The 22,085-nt window shown below is 38.0% G+C and overlaps 1 protein-coding gene across 5 annotated transcripts in view; it reads right to left on the minus strand.

Annotated features, from left to right (window-relative positions):
- DACH1 (dachshund family transcription factor 1) overlaps nt 1–22,085 on the minus strand; it is a 470,395-nt gene that overhangs the window by 158,851 nt on the left and 289,459 nt on the right. The window lies entirely within an intron of this gene.

A 22,085-nucleotide genomic window follows, 5' to 3' on the forward strand; every position in this document is an offset into this window, starting at 1 on the left:
GGATTGTACTAGTTCACTTGGAGAGGTATATATACTTTGAATTCTTAATCCTTGGCTAGAAGAACAGTTTAAACAGTACAGTTCCAGTGAGAAATCAACAAAGTATTCTAATGAATTGTAAATCTTTGTTATATTAACAGTTTTACTTACATTTCTGTAATTCTTAGTAAGTAGAACTGGAGAGAAATATAACAATTGTTTTATATGTGGTAGAGGGTGTTCGCTTGCAAAGTTGTCATTGTCTGACTATGGCTATATTAATTATGTTCATATTTGTTCTTAAATTTTGGAATTAAAATAAAACTACACAATAATTACATTTTTTACTCATTGATGGCATCAACCGACATGCACTCTTGTGTATGGGTAACATATTGCAGTATTAGATAGTCAATTTATATTTCATTCCATTCAATATAAGAAATTATTATTCCAATCCTGCAAGTTCTCTATTTGTGGAACCCCACTTGGAACAAAAAATGATTTAGAACAATATGTACTGACTATAAAAGTAATTTACGTATCTGAGAAAACAGATTTTTCAATACCGTGAACATCAGCAATTTTCAATATATCACAGTACAACACAATACTACAGTTAAAGAATGGTATCAGTATTTCATTTATATGAATAAGTTATTGATTTCTACATTATGGAAGTGTACTTTAAGTGACCTCTAAACTGAATAGGTCTTTAAAAAACTATGTCACTGAGAATATATATAATATGCTGCCCAATCTTGAACTTCTTAATCAGAAAGCTCCAATGACTTCAGTGGGACTAGTTTATATATGTATGTATGAAGTTCACGATTGGGCAGCATATTAAATATAGTCATACACTCATTTCATATGCTCCCCAATCTTGAACCTTTAAAGATTATGTTAAAATGTAGTTTGTGCAACTTTTCATAGAACTTTTCACAATTATCTGATCAACAGTAGAGACCCTCTAATTTCCATTGACTTTCACAGGAGTTTCATTAACCCATTAGCATTACCATTTTAAAGAATACTTCTACATGAGATGACAAAAGCATAAAAGTTGGTCAAATTCCAATTTAATTTCTCTAGATTTATTAAAAACCTGATTGTAAAAGCTACATAACATAGTTTATAATGAAAAAATACTCAATTATGGCCATGATTTTCCTTCCCCAGCTACTTCATGAAGACAGTTAAGGTTCAATATAAATTCTAACTCATTAGCTCAATACTGTCTTGATCCCACTGTAAATTGTTCAGGAGTAGGTAATGAAAATTCAGTCCAAATTCTCCAGCAGTCAAACAGAGCAATTTTATTAAACAATGGAAAGAATCAATTAAACCAGATATCTTTATTGTCTCTATCCTCTTTATCATTTTACAAGAAATTCTGACAAACTTTATGAAATGTTTATAGTTAGTTTAAGACTGAGCTGGCTGACACAAGACAGATTCTTGAGACTTGAGCTTCACCTCTCATAGGTGAGCATATCACCATGCATTTTGGAAAGTCAAATATCTCTGCACAATAGGAAGACCACGGGTAAGACTGAGTTTTCAGTCATTATTTGGAAAAATAGCTTGCTTATTCTACCTTTGTTTTCCCTAGTTTCTTTCCCATATTATCTGCTTATTGCAATAATGACAAATATATTTCCATCCTGCATGTTCATTTAGTGAAGAACCTGACTGAAAAGAATAGATTCAGACCCCTAATGTCTCAATTCTGCACCTGTCTACACGCACTGTAACAGCTTGTTGGAAGTCAAGATTTGATTTATCTTTGATTTTCCTAAGCCCCAATTAAGGTTCCATAAAAAAATACAAGAAGAAAAGACGACAGTACAGATTTTTGTAAAACTTAATTGAAACCTGAATCAAATTACTCCAATTTTATGTAAAGTTCTCATATTATCAACAATTTAACTTTTTAATAAATACTTTCTACTGATTTTGTTCCACTTCCCCACCAAAACCAACTGTTTGATCAGGTTAAAAAAAAAAAGACAGATTTGTTAAGAAAAAATGCAATTTCTTTTTGTCAAAATGTAACCTTTGCTGTAGGAAAGTAGAAACAAATTGAGGCAACCATGTTAAGGTCTTCACTCTACAAGTGGTGGGAAGGTTTCAATATTTCATAAACATACCGCTCATGATAGGGTCAATTTCATGTCAGGCCCTGTCTAGCTCTGGGGTTTGAGGTGAGGATTGATAGAGACCTGCAGATCTGTGGATATCTGCTTTATATCTGTGGATATCCATGGACCATGTTTGTAGATCATGGATCGGATGCGGATACAAATTTTGTATCCACACAGGGCTCTAAGGATGGAGTCATAAGTAAGTTACTACAACTGTTATATTCTTTCCTGACTTGCCCAGAATTTAGCAAGGTCAGTCATAGGATTTCTAGTTATGGCATTTCATATGTAGTCAAAGATGAGAACTTCTGCATTTGAGTGCACCTTATACCTCAGCACTACCTGTACCCATTGTTTTCACTTTCCTCAAAACCAATACTGTAATGAAATAAAGGAGACACTGGTATTAAAGCTAGTGCTTAGTCAGTGACTGATAGTTTGATACTTGGAATCTGACATGGTCTGCCAAGATTAGCTTACAATCAAAATGACACATAGCCAGTCTCCAACTATAACATTAGAAACCACTTACAAGGTACAGCATCTTGCACTCTTAAACATCTGTAAGTGGACAGGCATAGATACAAATAGCAAACATTGGCCATTTGCTGCATTTTTGTTATGGTAGTTAAGCTCAACAGCTTTCCTCCCAGAGGAGATAGTTATTTTCATTTATGTCTAAGTAAAATAAATGTTACCCCTCAGACAGTACTCACCCTCTCAACAACAAAGTGCAAGCTGCCAATTCAGTTGTTTTTTAAAAAATGATTTAAAAACCATACAGTGGCTTCAAAAAGCTTTACAAAATCTGTTGCCTTTTTCCTCCTTACTTGTTGCCCTGCTGGAGGCTTATGTTTTCCAGTTTCCATCAGTGGTTGTCAACTCTTGGTAATAGGATTAAGAGCTTGGACACCTGATATCCCTGGGTGCTGTAGTTCACCCTCATAAAAGCTGTTTGCTTTAAATTGAGAGAAAATCAGGTTTTAGTGGCATAATTAATTAAATTATGCAAATTTCCAGATTCAGCATAACACTTTGTGAAGCGACAACTGGTAGCTCCACATTGCATTTTGAGCTGCATTTCAATTGATGCAGCACTAAAGTGACCACAGAGTAGTATTTTCAAAGCTGAACAAGTCCCATACATGGGCTCTGATATAGGCTCTTTGGTAGCCTATATATTTTATGTGCCCAAGTGTCATCATAAGCAATTAGAATGTGGAATTTCAGTTCCTAAAGTAGATGACCACATTTAAACACTGGGTTCCGCATGTTTCGTGTTCCCGGAACATGTTCAGTTTGACTGGTAGAGCAAAAAATATAGAGCTATTTTGTTATCATAGAATATCAGGGTTGGAAGGGACCTCAGAAGGTCATCTAGTCCAGCCCCCTGCTCAAAGCAGGACCAATCTCTAAATCCTAAATGACCCCCTCAATGATTGAATTCATAACCCTGGGTTTAGCAGGCCAATGCTCAAACCACTGAGCTGACCATCAGATACAGTGTTTTTCCACTAAACAGCATTTTAGCATGGATTTCATAGAAGTCTACTTCTTCCCCAAACTGTAATTGTGCAACAAGCCATAATTGTACATTAAAACACAGCTTTTATAAAATACACTTAAAATAAAACCTATCTGGTGGTTGAATTATTTATCTCTGTAACCATTAGCACCAGTAAATAGGGATGATAACATATGAAAATAATTCTAACTGTACACCTTCCCTGTGAGATGAAATTGAATGCATAAGCAACATGTGGTGAAAATACAAAAACAAAAGAGAAGCCTAAGTGTCTATCACCAAGTCAATAAGAAAAAAACCCTCTACGTATTACTGCTGATCCCTTTTTAGTCCCACTAATCCCCAAAACAAGACCACAGTTATCTTTCAGGTTCCCTGATACAAGCTATTTCTCATCAACAAGCAATCACCAAATGAGGCATTTTATATCAGCTACGTTGGGTCATTTATCTGAGGCTTGATTCCTGCCACGCTATATGTTCACTGGAAACTGCTCATAATCCATGTGCTAAAAGTTGGGAATTTTGTCATCTAAATTAAATATTTGGTTCTCCTTCTTTAGACTCTGACTTGTTGTATGCATGCCACTTCACCTCTGTGTGATTCAGTTTAGCCTGCTGAAGTTGGCTATAATACTTATCCAGGAGTTTTATGAGACTGCATGTCTGTAAAGCATGCTGAGATTTTAGATAAAGGTGCAATATAAAGTAAAGTATAATGAAATAGCTGTACAGAGATCATCAGACTTCAATAGCATCTCTTTTGTCCCATATCATTGGAATTGAAAAACAGTAACGTAATTGCTGTCACTACTGACACTATATAAATGTGCAACATTTTCAAGGAAGCAAATACTATGGGATGGGGAAAAATGTTTCCCAAGATTTCTGTGGAGCATATTGAACTATGATATTCTTTCCCAGTTAGCCAAATGTGCTCTCTCGACATGCAGCTACTATTAATTGCTAATATGGAGGATAAGGAGCTTTCAAAGGACTGTCAAAGCCAGAATAGAAATAGCATTCTCTGTATTACATCTTCTTCAGCACTGCCAACCACCACAGACCAGGAAGTGCAACTCTGGATTATTTTGTTTATATAAGAGTGACTCTTCAGATGATTCTGGGCTAAATTAACTTGAAAATGAAATATCAAAAGAGTAATGTGTGGACTGTCACACTTCAGCTACAACAGTGAACACTTTCTTGGCAGAAGATGAAATCAATTGGCATACAATGGACAGTCCTTTGCCATACTAATTTTAAAGAAAAGTATCTATTCAACAGTTTCTGCTTCAGAACAATATCATAGACATCTACCTTCCAGTGTTTGTCCTGAAAGACATGATATTTCTCCAAAAGACAAGATGAGTGAAAAAAACAAGACTGCAAGACTGAAAATTGAAAATGTGGAAATTTTTACTTAACTGACCTCTTATCCAGTCTATTTTTTGGCTATAGATCCTATGCTAGCCCTCTATCTTCTCTCATGAACTCTGCAGTATAGTTTTGAGTTGGTTTGATCTTAAAATCTAATAAGACTCAGGCAGGGGCGGCTCTAGGTATTTTGCCGCCCCAAGCACGGCAGGCAGGCTGCCTTCGGCGGCTTGCCTGCGGGAGGTCCCCGGTCCCGCAGATTCGGCGGCACGCCTTCGGGAGGTCCGCCGAAGCCGCGGGACCAGCGGACCCTCTGCAGGCATGCCGCCGAAGGCAACCTGCCTGCCGCCCTCGCGGCAACCGGCAGAGCGCCCCCCATGGCTTGCCGCCCCAGGCACGCGCTTGGCGTACTGGTGCCTGGAGCCGTCCCTGGACTCAGGAAGTCTGCATAAGCACCTAATGTTTGCCAGAATCAAAGATCCTAACATGGATAAGCATGCACATCCCTACTTACAAGACAAATTAGGATATAGGTGTGCATCAGTTGAACTGAGTGCATGTTGGTGGCTTTTCTAACAATGTGATGTTATTCTATTTCACTTCTGAACCACACAGAGAACACAATAAAAAAACCTTTCTATTTTTCTCATTTTATCTAATTTGCATTTTATTGCCCATATTTTGCTACTTTTAATTTCTCCATTGACAGTTTCACTACTACTAATCTTTCACACCACTTGCTCTCTATTCTTGTAGTGTATTGCAGTTAAATGAAAAGATCAACTGTATCTAGCACATCCTTAAAAATCGCAAAAGGTTCCTTCTGCCGTATGTGCCTAGTATGAAAGACTATAATAATTAAATCATTCCAGATCTTGGGCTTTTTATAAATCAAGAAAATTTGATCAGCATCTAGACTTGTCTTGCTTTTCACAAATCTACTCATATCAGAACTGAAATGATACACTATGAAAACTAAAAGCAAGAGAATGACCTCACTGCACATTAAATAGCGCAGGCCGTTGTCCGGCTTGTTGGAAAAAAATGTGTGCCCCTTTAAGGGCCAGAGAGCTGAAGGAGTGACTTTCTGCTGCAGGTCAGTGTGGGGACACTGATCCATCCCACCCGGGTTACTGGAAGATAAAGCCCTTTTTTATCTAGACCAGATGGAATAGCACCCACCCTCTCAGTATGGAAGTGGTGAAAAACTGGCGTTTGTCAGGATTCGCTGGGGTCATTGCGCTAATCACTTCTTTCTTTGGGGGGACTAGGAAGGAAGTTTTCCCTCACTGTCAGATTGGCCTAGGCAAAGTGGGTCTTTTCACCTTCCCCACAGTGGGTTTGGGTGGCTTATTTGAGGAGAACATGAAATGGGAGTTAAGCTATAATGTCAAAACTAATTATGTAAACATAGGGTGGATGTCCAGTGTAGGTACTCCGCAGGGAAGAGATACAGTGATCAGATAAAATTTATTGGTAAAGGATTTAAGGGAAGGATGGTGAGGTCCCAGCAGCTGGTTGGGTGGGGACCAGAATGGGTAAGGGGGAGCATAGGCGCCAAATTTCCAGGGGGTGCCCCCCAGCTCTGCCCAGCCCCCGCCCCCACTCCTCTCCTTCCCCCAAGACCCCACCTGTTCCTGCTTCTTCCCAACCCCACCCCACCCTCACCCTGCCTCTTCCTGTCCCCTTCCCACCTCTTACCCACCCAGTTCCGACCCCTTCCCTGAGCGCGCTGCACCCTCGCTCCTTCCCCAACCCTCCAGCACCTCCTGACATCACGAAACAGCTGATCCGCAGCAGGTGGTAGGCGCTGAGAGGAAGGGGGAGGTGCTGATCGATGTGGCCCGCCGGCAGGCAGGAGGCATTGTGGGGAGAGAGAAGTTCTGGTAGCGGGGCTGACGTTGGGTGCTCAGCACCCACCATTTATTTCCTGTGGGTGCTCCTATGAGGGGGAGTGCTGACGGAAGACTCCCAGGTAGCTACTGAAATGATTATGGAATTACCTGCTCTGTACACTTTTGTCTGCTGGGTACTTCCAGACATTTAAAAATAAAGTTGAGGCTTAATTAACCCATATCAATGTCTCCTGTCCTTCTTCCAGCATAGCATAACATACTTCTTGGTTGATTGATATATTTCACAGACCTTTTCCCTTCCATAATCTTTGCTTTAGAGAATTTTGTGACTACTAAATAAAATAAGATCTTTATTCTATCCTTTACAAACTACTTAGTCCTAGAAGATAATATAGACTATGAAACAAGGGTCACTAAACCTAAACAAAAAGAAAACCTACAAATTTTAATACTGTGCAGAACTCCTATACCCACTGGCATATGGCTAAGCAACTTACACCTGTAAAAGTGGACTTCCTAGGCCAAACCTGACTTTGCAACCTTAATTCAACCCTTGTGCATATCCATTATTATACAGTCTTTTAATTAAATGATCACACACTATTTTTTCCACAGTTTCCCATTTGTAAAATGGGAATATAATAATACGATATTACCTCACAGGGGAATTGTGCAGATACATATATTAATATATGTAAAGCACTCAGAACCATATTATCTGAGTATTATAGAAAAGCCCATGAGGAAAATTAATGCCTCTGTTCAGTACAGTGTTTAAATAGGGCTCAGTAAATAAGAGCTACACACTGAATGATGAGGATAAAAAGAAGTATTGAATAACTACCCAGCAGTGGGCAACACCCATCCTGTGAACTCAATGAGGCAGAAGTCACGTGGAAAAAAATGGTATGGGATCCTGTAATTAAAAACTGCACCATACTGCATATGTGCACAAGGGGTGTAAATTAAGATTGTGTGGGCAAACAATTCTGCCATTTTCTAAAGTTTGGATGCTTGACTTTGCAACCTTAACATTATTTTAACATAGATTTTATTTGTATATAATAGTCATATAACAAACTGCCACCTACTGGTTTACTAATAAGATTTCTTTTTCACATATTCAATATATACCTGTAACACTCAGCTCTCAAATCCTGGACCTTCAGTCAATAAATGGAATCATACCTCAAGAATCTCTTTGCTGTTTCTAAGTCATACCATTAACATTTACAGTAGTACTAATACTATAGCTAAGTTGTAACTACATTGAATCAGTAACTATGCCTGACCTTTTATATATCTGAAATTCAGGTATATAAAATATAGGTCCTGAATATTAAAGACACTTACAAAGCTAAAAGTGTTAGAGGATGAAAACATTAGAGCTCGTTGTCATGTGTCCACAGTGTGTTTCTGTTGGCTTCTTTTTGCTTTAAGTCCCTTTCTTCACAACACCTCCCTCAAAAAGATGATTGCTATTCCATTATATGAAGGAGAAAAGGAAACCCTAAGTAAAGTTCTTGAGTCCCCGGTTATTGCTTCTGGACTGCTGAAATTAGTATTATTGTGCTCATATGTAGTCTTCTGTTTTCTCAATTGATATTTCATATTTCAGTGACACAAAAACTTTAGTCTCTCTCACTAATATCAGTTTATTCCATATACACTGAGCAGTGTAACTTGGTGATATATACAGGCATGTGTATGAGATCATGCTTTTCACATTTAGTGCTTCTGTAAATATGAACATCACCACTTTGAGACTGAGGTTCATTACAGGCATTTTCCCAATTACATACATGTACTTCTTATCACTATTTCCATTTAATCTTTTCAGCCCAAAATTCACTTCTGAAATATTAGTAATATGTAATACCAACGTTTTTGTAAATATGTAGCACTTTTCATCCAAGGGTCCCAAAGCACTTGATAAACACTGATGCCTTTGAGGTAGGTAAGGGATATAAGGATCGCTTCACACACCACTGGAATGGAGTGAAGGGGTGTGCATGACAGCTTTGTAACAGTGCACTGGAGTATTACACAATTGCTTAGAGCCCCCTGTCTCCTTTTTACACCTTGGCAACACTTTGTCATGTCAAGAAAGAAAGTATTGAATTGAACTGAACTGAATACTATGTTGAATTTAAAATGCATGGCAATGTAGCTCAGGAAAACTATAACGTTCTGAATTAGAATTCTGGTGGAAGACTGGGGTTAATGCTACTATTCTTATAAAAAGTGCTATGAAACTTTTACAGACTGATCCCTAATTCATCGAAGTCAACCAATCTTGTCATTGACATCAGTGGGCAATGGGTCAGTCCTTTAATGAGTGTACGTGATTGGGACGGGACCTTTGTTTTAACTCTTCTGAAAAACGGCACCTCCAATGGCAAAGTGAGCACTGATTCTATGCTAAGATACTATTAGTTATTTAGTTTGGTGCTTTACAGATACAAATGAAATCCTGTCCCAAAGGCAGCCACGTGCATGTAGGAATGAGGGGGGTTGAAATGTAACATAACAGAAGAGTGATTTAGCAATTAACTATGTCTCACATTCTGTCAATTCTTTGGACTTCATTTTTTTAAAAAAATGTATTTTCTGAGTAAGGTTGCCCTTCCCCTGCCCCCAAACATCCCCTAATTTTTTTATTTTGAAAGGAGTCTGACCTCAGTGGACTCATCACTCCCCTCCATACTACCTGGTGTCATCTACAACATACTTGAAGAAAAACAAAATCTAATCAGATGAATCCCAGAGAGGCCTCAAGGCAGCTGATGATGGAGGTTAAGAAATCTCCTAATCCACTGAAACATGGTGCTGTAGCCTCTCCTGCCCAGACCAGCTCCTGTTCTGGCTTCTTCCTTCTCCATAGCTTAGGATAGACTCTCTTATCCTATCTTCCAAGGTCAGGAACTTGGTACTCTAGCTTCTTCTGCCCCAATAGATCACATTTTTGCATTAGTTGAGTAGTTACTCATCAAGAAATGGATACTAAATAACCTAACACTAACCAACACCACTTCTCTCAGCACATAGGTCTGCCATATAAGCATCAACCTAGCTTTGCTTATGAAATCTAGTAGGATCACAGGACAAATCAGTCTGACTGCATGCCCAGTGCTGACTACAGAACCATGGACTGGTCTGCTCTGCAGTTCAGTCTCTACTTTAAATATGATCAAAAAAGATTCTTTTCAAACTTGCAAAAGGAATTGCTAAAGTTGTGACAGCTAGGCATTTAGGTTTAGGCATTTAGCCACATCAAGGGCAGTGCAGAAGTAACAATCCCTGCTAGGCATTTCCTAGGGATGGTGCAGCCTGATTATCTCACCATGCCTTAACCACCATGGCTCCACTTCCTCACTGCCCTCTACAGGATACACAGAGGAAGCAGACCCCAGTCTCCTCTGGGGCAAGGAACTATGATTGTCCCCAGACCTTGTGTGGAAAACAGATAATTTTTTTGTACCAATCACAATTAATAAGCACATTCAGAGAGGAAAATAAAGGCAGAAATATGTGTGAATGTACAATATTACGGGAAAGCCTGTTTATGACTAATATGTTGGCAAATTTGCTAACAATTGTTTGTTTCTATATAAAATAAAATATGACTAATGCTACCAAGGTCAGTGAAATTTTATAATACATGCTGTTTAAGCAAGAACAGAAGCAGTGTTAATTTTAGATTGTATGTTCCTCAAGGCATGGACCTTGAACTACAGTATTTGTAAACTGCTATGTTTTTCTGTATTGCTGCAGAAAAATGAAATATAACTGGTATGCCTGACTTTTCCAGATAGCTTTGGAATAGTTTTGCAATTCTGAATTATTTACTTGTACCTATTCAAAAGGGATCTCTTGCTTTTTCCCAAATGAACTTCCTAGTTATGGACTGAAGAATCTTCTACCTCACACAAGTTTATCCTAGTTTTATGGGGGGTGGAGGGAAGCACATTAGAAAACACTGATTTCCAATAAATTAAGGAAAGCTTCATTTTCCCTCTTTTAAATCATATAATACATACACACACATATCCTGTATTAGCAGGAAATGACCGCCCCCCCCCCCCAATCAAGTCATCCTCTGTCTTTTAGGTGTCAGAGTAGCCTGTAGTTACTCCTAGAAGTGACATTATAACTGGCAGATAGTGACTAACTGACTTTTGGAATACAGATTTTTGTGTTGTGTTTAGTTTATCATTCACTATGAACAGCATTCTACACCTGTTGCAGAATTTAGATGGAATAAATGGGCAAAAGACAGTAACATAACCCAATCACTGTCCAACATTAAACAAATTTAAACAAGGTCTGGGGCTTGCTATACAGAGACCTCAATCTGCTTAGAACCCTGGCAAACATACCAGTAAAAATCCTTTTAACTTTTTATTAAAGATACAGAAGAGAATGAAATCAGTTAAACAATTTAAATGTAAATATTAAATAAGGCTTTCCTATTAACAACAACCCTTGTTCTCTTTCCCTTTAGCTATGGACAGTTTTTAGAAGGAAAAACTCTCTGCTGTTTGACAGTCTCTCAGATGCCATCAAAGATGGTAATAACTGTCCTTCTGGAAAAGAGAAGTTAGTTGAGATGGGTTGGAAATATCATTGCTGCTGTTGTTGTTAAAGTCTGATCTCAGGAGGAAAAGCCCCCTTGTTTGACAGTCTCTGAGGTGGTATCAAAGATGGTAATAACTGTCATCCCAGGTGGTGTTTGGGATCCAGCTGGAGCTGGTAAGGGTGGCAATGTCATCCGGCCCATTCTGCCTAGGATCAGGATGATGAAGGCTCGGTGTCCCAGATACAGTGGAGGTAACAGCCATTATGGTGAAGCTCACTCTAGTAGCCTGGCTGTTCTTTCCATCTCGTCTCTTTTTTTTGGTCTTTCCCCACAAAAATCTCTTTAAAGGCCCACCTTTTCCCATCATCGTTTGTTATTAGAGGTTATTGTGACAGCTTATGAATTTTCACATACTTTTTACAGTTGAGCTCACAATTCGGGTAAATCTGTAGGCCCAATTGTCACAACACACTTACGGGATTCACAATTCATTCTCAAAATACTGATCCCTTTTAAACTGTAAGGTTGAAATCCTAACTTCACTGAAGTTAATGGGAGTCTTGCTATTGACTTCAGCGAGGCCAAGATTTCACACTAAGAGTTCTGTTGCACCCTTTTATTCACTGCTTAGTTCCAAGACACACAGCCCTGTCTCAACACAGATTCACTGACCCAGCACGGTGTGCAGATTATTGTGAACCTATTTTATTATTCCTAAATTAATCAACTATTGGCTAAATTTTCTCATTTTCACAAAAGATTTATTTGGTAAATGGTTTATTATTTACTTGAATCTACTATATTGTGCAAAGTTTAAAAAATTCAGTTCTCTCTTGATTTCCACAGATTCCCCAAGCAGCCTTCAAGACAAATGTTAAAGTATTTGAACATTTTTCAAGCAGCTTGTTCTGAACAGAATGCTTTAAAAATTCAAAAAAGGAGTACAGATAGCAAATGTAATTTCTTTCATAGTTACAAAATGCAAACTCCAAGTGTTTTATCCTAATGAATAAATGAGTTTGTCCTTTATGTATAAAATATAGTTTGTGTTTGTTGCACTAGTTTTTTTTAATAATAGATGAATTTTAGGTTTGCTTCAACATATTCAATAAAGTGTGATTAATTTGGTTTTTCAAAAATGCAAACTAGACATTACTATATTACTTTGCAAAATGCACAGCTTGCAACATTATTGTCTCAGTGGGATCTTAAATTGAATTGTAAAATGTGTCTTATTTCAAGTTTGATTTATGTAAGAAATTGTAGTGGATAATGCCCTTTTTGAAGTTTCAGTGCTTACTGTGAAGAAAAAAATAACTAAAAATCATAGCATCTTTATCATTATTCAATATTAGACTGAAAAAAATCATATACTGATCCCACATATCATATTTGATTCACTGAATTAACTTTTTTTGAAGTTTCCTATAATGATAGATTACATAACACATTTTTGACATGTCCTGTGATTTTATTGTGATATTCTTAATAATTACCAAATCTCTTTTTCTCTAAAAAAGCTTTCCTGTGCCCTGAGAATTAATCTCTGATACCATTTAACTTGGCTTTTTGAAGTAAATATCACTAGATAAAAAGCCAGCTGGTTCTGAATAATGGGCTACTTGAATGAATGTATTAGTGTTTGAAAATGAGAATACAAATCTTCTAAAAAGATTAATTTCCATAAGAAAGATAGCACACAGATCTACAAAAGAATAAATTCAAAACATAATAAACTGGCAGAAAGAAAGGTAGATTAAAGTAAAGGCAGCAGCACCTTGTTATTGCAGCTGTTGTATAGCAATGATTCTGTATCAATTACAGCATTTTGTAGGTACAGGAGGGACTGTTCAAAGCGTTCAGTATAAAGCCTGAGTCTGGAATACAGAGCACACCATATGTAATAACTTGAGTGATTAATTTTTGTACAGAACATAACTTTCGTTCCTAACAATCAAGTCTTCAAGACAAGTTACAAAGAGGCTCTCTGACTGCAATGTGAAAAGCTAACAACAGTTTTGTTTGTTATTAAAGATTTGGATATGAATTTATCTTTATCATGAAAAGAGCTCTGCTTTATCACAGCACACAAATGCTGACATCATCATGGAAAGTGACTTTTGTTGTCCTATGGACTTTATTTTCAATATCCTGTTTCAAAATATGTTTCCCTGAATGGGACTAGCATCTGTTCCCACAATTACTTTGACCAAATACTAATGAAAACAAACATTGTTGATGCCTCTCAGTCATTTGTTTTCTGTAAACTAATTATAAAACTATGTGGTTTTAAATTATACTGGGCCAAATTCAAAAGTCAGTGACAGTTTTTCTGATGATGGATTTGATCCAGCTCCCATACAAATGAACAGGAAGTTGGTGCTGATTTGCCTAGGAGTTAAACTCAATCCTAAAAAAGTAAAATCTGCAGGATTTGGGGAGTGGAATGTGAGAGGTGGTACGGTATATAAAATATCTAAGTTAAAAAGAAAACACAGATTGCAAATTCAGGCATGCAAAAGAAAGGAAAGGTCCAAATTGCTCTCTTGTGCGTATGCATTTCAATCGTCTTGCCCAACATCCCAGAGAACATCCATAGCAGAGCCAGGAATAGAAAGAAGCTCTCTAGGACTCATTCAAGTGTTTTAACCACAAGTGAACATAGCAATAGTAGGCTGTTATCCTCTATGTAGACCAGCCACTAGTGTGGGATGCAACACACACATTGTCAGTTGGATTACAAAGGTGACAATCAGGATTTTGGGGTTCTGTTTCTTGGGGAGCATGATCTATTAGTTACAGAAAGCACAGACAAACACAAACATTTATTTAGAAAGGCAGTGTAACTAAGTGGTTGACAGAGTCAACCATATTAGAACACAAAATCAAACTCTAGCCCCTACTGTGGCCCTTGTATGCCACTGGAGTAGAATAGAGAGGCCAAAGGAAGTCAGAGCAGCCGTAGGCGAATTTCTCCCCGGGGAAGCATAGTGGGATTGGTATATGTATCCAAGCACTGTATTGAGGGCAAAAGGAAGAATATCCAGGGCTTTTCTGTACATTGCAGAAGCACATCCAAGGCAGTTTAGTAAGGTTGCTATAAATCAGAGTATTCTTGGAGGATGCTCTAAATTATTCCAGAACAGCCCAACATCTGTAAGGCAGAAAGGAAGTTTAAAGCCACCTTTCCTATCTTTTGTAGGCTGCATCTTTTACACTGCAAGGCACAGAACAGAATCTGGCACATAACATCTAGTCCCAGCTTTGCCAGAAGTGACCTTGCACAATCTCTCATTTACCACATCTGTAAAACACAGGGGAATTACATTTGCCTTCTACCTAAAATAGGGGTATGAGGCCTTGTTCAACATTGAGGGCTACAAAGTACACACAATTATTAAGCTCAGTCACCAGTGGAGCTAAGACTAAAACTCATGGCTTCCAACCCAGTACTCCTTTCTACCTCTAATCTAAAAGGTCAGTGGCGGCAGGAAGCATGCTTAGTACAGTAGGCATGAAGGAGCTCTGGAACATGTAGGACTGGAGCATGCTTAATTCAAATAGAATGGAGATTTCAACAGCAAGCTTCTAAACAAGCTTCTACTGAACATGTACAAATGCAATTTTCTGAGGCTTATATTTGAGCCAAATTTAAATAAATTATCAGGTGCACAGCAAAAGGCACCCCTCTTATTTCTGGATCATCTTCAAACCAATTTTCAATTTTCTCCTTCAAAGCCTTGAGGCTCTAGACTTTTTTAAAAAAATGGTTGGAAAACATCTTGAACATTGCCAAACTATCCACCCCACCCCACCCCCCACATTTGTTTTTTTTTTTTTTAGATGGCTGGACCATTTTTGGCTGAAACTTTCAAAAAAAAAAAGTCAACCTGAGGCAGAAAGAAGCATTGATATTTCAACTCAAATAATAAAAGTGTGGCAAATAATTAAAGCTGACAAAGCATTAAATCTACTGTACTTGTCACCACCAGCTCCACCAATGTGTAGATCATAGTATTAATCTGAGTTGGTTGAAAAAAATTATATGGAAAATGGGAACACCAATGAAGAAGTTCTGAAATAATTTGAAATTGGAATGATTTTTTTTACATTTATGTTTAATTGCAACTTATTATATATAATATTTTGTATTTGTCTATTATATTTAATATTTTGTGTTTTATAATGTTTAGCATTATCAAAATAAATTGTTTAAACATTATCAAAATACTGTATTTTGATAAGGTCATTAAGATGCTTCCTACCATAAATATTTCACAATTTCCATTCCACAAAATACTTAGAAATGTCATCTTTTTGTCCTGATTTGGAACAAGAAAAACTATGAAATGTCATCTTTCCCACAGGATGGACGTTCTGTTTTCCAACTATCTCTAGTATTCATACAGTGTGTGTATTATAACATTTATATATGTACAGTGGTTTCTGCCTCTAAAGTCTATTGACTACAATGGGATGTTTTGGAAGAAAAGTTCTACTCGACATGAGTACAGAAATATATTGTGTAATTACAGTGCAAGTACAGCTTTATATTGCATTTCTGACAGATATCACTATGTAGATATTACATACACTGTGTGAATACACAGTGCACTGTGTACACAAAACAACGTCCAATAGATCAGACTTTCTGTAACAAAACAAAATGAAATGATAGTCATTGTCCATTTATATCTGAATGCAAATCCCCACTGTTAATCAAGTTAATGGAAAAACTTCAATGGGAGAAGCATCGAGTCAAAAGACTTGAACCACATGTGCCCAAGAGCTGTGATGACACATCTTGAAGATTATAGTTTCATCTATGATTTTCGTTTGCTAGATCAAATAAACTGCAATATTTCTTTATGGTACATTGCAGACCTCATCTTCAGGATGAAATAAGCGTAAGCAATTAGAGAATATACTAAATAAACAGATGAAACTAAAAGTTTATTGCTAAGATGTTTAAATATGAAGGTTAATGTCTGTCATAATGAAACTGGAAAGAACGTATTGACATTACAAACACAAATATTTCATCTGCAGAAATTCAGTTGTGTTTATTCTAAAAAGATGTTTCTTTGTAGCCTACGTTAAAATTAGCTACAAAATGTTTTCAGGAATTTTCTGATAGTAACTCAAGAATTTTTTTTATCATGCTACTTCAGGAAAGCTGCTTTTAGTTAAAACATAAAAATGGTAGTTACAAGGTTTCTGCAAACATAGCTGCCATTCCATTAAGGGAATGGCACTGCAAACAGTAAATAGTGGCCCCAAGGGAAATGTAAGTATTGATTTTATTACTATGTTGGTTGGTTTGTATTTGCAATTGTCAACTCTAATTTTAGGCTGTGCATTAAGTATCCTTATAACAGCTTAAGGAAAAGAGCCAATATTAATTAGAAAATATTGATAATGTTTTTATAAGTCTTAGATTTAGTGCATGCAAAGCATATATTTTGAAAATTTTAAACCTACTTTTTAGTTGTAAACATAACTAATCAATGAATGGACAGGAAAATTTAATTACTTGGATGACATGATACTTTTTTACATTGAATCATATGCTGCATGTTTTTATTATTATTATTATTATTATTATTATTATTATTACTAAGATAAAGTATGGAGATATTTGTCACTACAAATGACTATAGTACAGCAAACAAAATATTTCTGAAATGAGGTGAAGTCATTTACCTATTTACTGTTCAAGTATGAAATGAAGTTGAATCACTCTCCATCTTTCTCTCTCTAGCCCTGATCCTGCCAGTTACTCTGCATGATCAGACACTATCCCATCGGCACAAGCACATAAGTAAATTGCAGGATGGGGGAACTATATTTGGGGAAACTGCTTAAATATAATTCAGACACTTATTTCTATCCTCTAATCAATTTTTAAAACAACAAAATGTATGTCCACTCTCATGATCTACAAATCATCTGATAATATATTACTATTCGTTTCTGATAATTCCCATAGACATTGTACAAACACAAGAGAAGGCACAGTCTCTGCTTAAGAGGCTTACATGCAAAAAACCCCAAGACTAACAGACAGTCTTGACTTTATGTTGTAATATAAAGATATACAGGTTATCTCCAAATACCACCACAAACTTGGAAATAAAAAAGGAAATGGGAAAAATATATTGTGATGGTGAATTTAAACAATATAAAACTGGCTTAACAATTCACAAGAAAAGGTTTTCCTAGCCATATACACTTTATAATTTTTTCTAGGAGCATTACATGTACACACTTACAACTAAAAGTCTCAGAGCCCAGGTTAACTGACTCAGGCTCATGCTAAAGGGCTAAAAATAGCAGTGTAGCAGGTGACTCTCAGAGGCTAGAGCCCAGGGTCCAACTCGAGGGAATGTCTACACAGCTGTTTTTAGCCCGAGAGCACAAGCCCCCCATGCCTGAGTCAGTTGATCCAGGCTCTGAGACACACCGCTGTGGGTTTGTTTGTTTGTTTTTTAAAGTGCAGATGTATCCTAAAAGTGTAAATTAATATTAAAACAAACATTGGGGTTTTTACCCAAACTAAAATATATACCATCTTTTAGGGCATATGCATTCAAATATGCCAATATGCCAGTTGAAGAATAATGTGATCAAGCCAGGAAAAAGTGCACTCTGCTGTGTATTAGCTCCACAGAGGGAATTGCAGATCGGCTTGAAGGATGGATTGTATAGTTCATGTAAATGAGCCGGCTGCTCTAGTTGCATCCAATATCATCATATACTGGACCAGTCTATCTCTGCTCAGATGAGGGTGTAACAGGTCACAAGATCCCGCCCCACCGTAACCTGACTGTAAACAATGCCTGAGAGTCTTGTCCATCCAAAGCCTGATTTATGTATCTTCGTATTCATATTGTGGTCATCACCAAAATATCTGAGGACTTTGGTAACTGAGATTTAGATTGTGGTTTTACCATAAGCCTGGAGTCAGAGGCAACACATAACTGCATTGTCCAGGAGCACACCTGGGGATGCAGAGAGTTACAATATGATCCCTAGTTTGTCCACTACACCAGTTTGAATGTTCTGGCTGGTGTGCTGCACAGGTAATCAAGTCTCTACCTACTCCCCTCCCCAATGCAACTATGTGCTGCCTCTTACTCAAGTAGGAAGGAAAGTAGTGATCCTGCAGAGGCTGCTCTGCACCCCCACTGAAACTTGCACTATGGGTAGCCAGCACAGGAGTGCCCAACACAGGGAACAACTGTGCCCTGAGTGGTTAGGGGTGGTTCCTATGTCTCATCACTAGAAGTGGTGGGGTTCCCATAATTGTTTGGGAGGTGGTGGCTGTCAGCTCAAGAGGCTCCTCCCTCTCCCAGACCAAGTTCTATTACAGAACTAAGCTAATAAGATGTTGTATTTAGGAAATAGTATTTAAAATTTCTCTGCTGGCTGCCTCTTTAGCAGCAAGGAGAAACCTGCCTTCTGTTCCCTGCCTCCACTTCATAAAAGTATAAAAGGTCCAGAACACAGCTGAATCACTATGGGAGCTGGCCACACAGAGGGTACACATTGAGTACTCTTCGCATACTGCTGGGTCAAGCTTGGTCTGCAGGAACACAAGGATGAGGATTGTGAGTAAGCTAAGGGGATGGTGTAGGACTGACAAGCAAGTCCATGTTCTGCATCTATATACCGAACAAGAACCCATGTAAAAGAGTACAAAAGAAAGTTGTTACTCTCTCAACTTTATCCTGTAGTGGGGAGCTATGTGCTGGACCCAAGGCCCCCACTATGTTTCTCAAACCCTTAAACAAATCTTAAGTGGGGCTTAGGTGATACGGAGTTCCTTGTTCATAGGACCGCCCAAGGAAATCTCACTGCAGTTCACACTAGCTATGAAATTTTGGGGTTACTTATATTACTGAGTGAAAAAACCCAGTTAGGCCACCTGTGTGCTCATTACCAGGATTTCACACAATCATAAGATTTTGCAAATAAATTACTAAATCCAAAGCACAAGCTTGTAATACAGTAACTATAAACTTGTGAAAGAGCAATATATAAACTTTTATCATATTTGCAATAGACCTTCTGTGATTATAGCAATATATTAATAACATTCCTCAATTCTGTACATCAGAAGTTAAATTAATTGTATTCACATTATTTTATGCATTTTCTTAAGATTTTAACTTTTAAGAAAATGTATTATTCTCAATGTACATATAATCAGAACATTCTTATACTATTCAGTCCCAGCATCCTCTGAGTACACAGACTAGTATCAGAGAGATACAGTGGGGACACCATAATTCTTTCATATATAAAGAGAGATTTTCTGAACAAAATAAAAGTTGTATGTTAATTTTTAAAATTGTGCATACGATAAAATGATCTGATGCCTTTGAAAGCATGAGTGGGGAATGGTTTGTTTCTGTTACAGTTGTCAAATAAGACCACCATATTGCAACACTTAACAGGCTTGAAAAGGCAGACCACAAAAGGAAAACAAGTCTCTCAGTCTATAAACCTCTTTGTATGGTTTTGCTTGCCTAATGTACAACACTAAGTTTCCTCTAACATGTTTAAGCAATAATAATTGTATATTGTTCCACAAAGGAAAATTAACTACAACTTTCAATTGCATCAAATGTCATTTGTAACATTTGTCTCTAACTAAAAGTTGAAATGTTCAGTCATAACAGGGAAATCTATATTCTTTTTAAATTCAAAATTGGGCATAATGCATTTTATGAAAAAAAGTTTTTTTTTCAGTTTGATATAATAATAGGAAAAAAAATGAATTCCAATACTGTTTAGCATCGGGGTTTCATTCTGTTTGATTTGCATGGAATACAATAAAGGCTTTAACAATGTCACTGATAACATTAACTATGTCAAATATATTTTAGGAGACAAAAGTTTTGTCTTATAGGAGACAAAACAAAAGTTTATTACTCTCAGAGAAATCTCTACCTGACTGACTGACCAACACACTATTGTGAGTCCCTGATTTAAGGACATGTTCTCTCATCTGGAAAGTTGAAGGGCTGAGGTGGGACTTCTAGTCACATGGGAAAGCCTGCATACTGCATATATACCGTTAACATGCTTTTTGGGCAGCATAGAGAGATAGTTTAAGGTGAGCCAGCTAGGTTTCTCTGCCACAGAATTCATATCCCAAGGTAGTTGGAATATGTACATCAGGAAGGACTTGAAATTGCAAGTCAGTGTCAGCTCTGAATGGAATGGGTAAAACATTCCAAAAAGCATGCAACTTCACTAGTAGGAGTTTGGGATGGTTTAAGTCAGTAGCTCTGGGCAGTGCTGGCTTCCTATAGCTTAACAACATATTTGGAGTCAACCTGGGGAAAGAAAGATGTACAACCTGTCTGTTACAGCTCCATTTTGTTCTTGTTTTCCTCCTGTGGCCGCCCCTCCCTGGCTGTTAAGTTGTTTACCAGGGCCTCTGCCCTTCTCAAAGGGAGGGCCCCTTAAGTTGTCTAACCAGAGCCATTGCCCTTCTCAAAGTGATGGCCACTTATGCTAAGTGGGACCACTGCCCTGTTCAAAGGGTTAGTCCTGTTATTACCTTGTTAAAACCTGGGCTTGGTGTAGGGTGGCCACTGTCCAGAGCTGCAAGACCTATTGTGTTTTTAGGATCCTGGGCATGAGTCATACCTCTGGGCTCAGGGCTAGTCCAAACATGCCTCTGTGGCTGCCTGCAGTTTTTTCTCTGCCTCCCTCCTCCCTGTAAGAGGGGGAGCCAATCAGAGTTACTGGCGGGAAGCTACCAGGGTTTGCCTTTATAAACAGACATTTTTCTGAACAGACTTCAGAAAGGTTCTTGCATTACTGCCTGGTCTGATCAACCAGGGGTTCTGGGGGTCCTTTCTCCGCTCTCGTTTTATTTCTGAGCGTACCCCCGTTTTTGAACCCCCCCCCACGAAGAACGAATTGCTGCCTGAGAGATCTCCTGATTATCAAGACTGTACCGAGCCTTCTGATGTGCTTGCTGTTTCTGCCTCTGCTGCTGCCTTGGGGGATGGTAAGAATCCCTCTGTGAAACTTTCTATACTTTTATTATTTTAGCTGCTGGCTCTGTCTCCCCAGCACCCAGACTCAAGCTAAACCTTGGTCTGTGTCCTAAAACCTCTCTTACCCACCCCCCTATCCTGGCTGCTGGCTCTGTCTCCCCAGCACACAGACTCAAGCTAAACCTTGGTCTGCATTTTAAAACCTCTCTCTTAAACCCCGTGGCACTCTGCCACTGAAAATAAGTTTGTGCTGCTGCTAAGTTCTGCTCCTGTGGGCTTTGCCTTGGACTGTTTTCAGCTGTATCCACTGCTGCAGTCACCCCCCCCCCCACCCCACTCTTTGGAGTTGTGTCCTGGACACACACCACTCAGCCCTCTGGAACTATCCTTAGCATAAGGTGCACCCATTAAGTTAAGTTTAGCATTATACTTTGTAAGAGAGGCTTAGAGAATTGTTGCATTGTGTTTTAATTTGTGTAGTCTTGGTTAAGTTAGCTCATAGATAAGATTTTGCTGTGTTCTCTATAATTGCAATTGTCTGTCTTCCCACTGCAAACACCCCGCCCCCCCAGCTTCTCTGTGTCTTTCTACTTTGTTACACTCTCTC

This window comes from Mauremys reevesii, linkage group 1, assembly GCF_016161935.1.
Source record: "Mauremys reevesii isolate NIE-2019 linkage group 1, ASM1616193v1, whole genome shotgun sequence".
Lineage (NCBI taxonomy): Eukaryota > Metazoa > Chordata > Testudines > Geoemydidae > Mauremys > Mauremys reevesii.